Below are 1,427 nucleotides of genomic sequence, written 5' to 3'. Positions count from 1 at the left end.
TCACTAATGCTCCAAAGGAACAGAAGATAATGGCACATCTTACAGGAAAGTCTCCCGGGATTAACTAATCTGTAGGAATTTGCAGGTGAGGTCCCAAATCACAATCCTAATTTTAAGATAGTGATGCTTCTCTCTCTCTTTAAATCAAGTTCAGCCAGACGACTAAACAGTTGCCTAAATGCTGGGTGCCATGCAGCCAGACAGGGCTCATCGCCCAAGGCCATGGGCACCTGAGCTTTTGTCGTGCTCAAACTAAGTGCCTTAGTCTGGTCTGCAGGCAAGATTTTGAAGCATAGTTTTCACACTTCAGAGCAAAGTAGCAGAGTGAACACTTAAAATTAGATCCCATATGGGCTCCCCAGTGGGATGGAGCCTGCTGTTCTCCTTCACTGTGGACACTGACCCCATTCAAGTGCAGCTCTCTGTTTTCTTTTGTAAGTGTGCACATTAAGCTCCTGGGCAAACCAGCAGCAAACTTTCCACCTTGGCATTTCATTATAATGTCAGCTACCCACAGAATACCTAAGGCAGCTTTCCTACAAACCTCAGGGAACCAGCATGAATGACAGAACTGACCAAGCTTGTTTCAATCCCACAATTAAAATTTCATGAAACACCCCTCAAGGTAAACTGCTACAAAGAGTATGTTTTTATCAACACACTGGCTCTCATGTATGTAGGAAAACAAATATCACTAAAGTAGACACCTTTGATAGATAAAAACGGGTTCACAGCTGCTTGTAATTCTTTGAATTAGAACAAAAATAAGTTTTGCAATATAATCTGAAAGAACTCTATGCTCTTTGATTCATATTTTTAAGATTCAAACCAACATTTAGTACTACATCATCCAACACAAATGTTAGGAAATAATATTTCCCCTTATTTTTCTGATCAATGTCAATTTAATAAGAAGTGATAAATCTAACAGGATTCTGGTTCACAAAACATCTTGATATGTTTCCAATTGATTGAGATATAGTTTATCTATTTTTGTGTATGCTTACATCTTGTTTATTTCCAGAAAAGAATTTAATGTGGCCTTTCACAGTAATCAAGATAAGCTGACATCTCAGAGTGAGATAAACATTATTTTAACTAGAAAAAAAATTTAACTAAAGAAATATGGCAGTAAATTGGAATCTTTCAGTTACTTCTTTGATAAAATGTTTGTTACACAAAAATTGTCTATTTCTTCCAAATAGGATAAATACTAATATTTTTTTCCCTAAAGATCATTCCTATATTTTATTTGAGTTAATAATCCTGTTGCTACCTTTATGAAAAAAACAAACAGGGTTTGCTGGTTAGCTCAGTTGGTTAGAGTGGGTGCTGATAACACCAAGGTCCAGGGATTGAATCTTGTACCAGCAGCCACAAAAAAGAAAAAACAACAACAAAACAAACAAAATAATGTAACTGTAAAG

This window comes from Galeopterus variegatus, unplaced genomic scaffold (assembly GCF_000696425.1).
Source record: "Galeopterus variegatus unplaced genomic scaffold, G_variegatus-3.0.2 Scaffold7208, whole genome shotgun sequence".
Classification (NCBI taxonomy): domain Eukaryota; kingdom Metazoa; phylum Chordata; class Mammalia; order Dermoptera; family Cynocephalidae; genus Galeopterus; species Galeopterus variegatus.
This window is presented reverse-complemented; position numbering follows the sequence as displayed.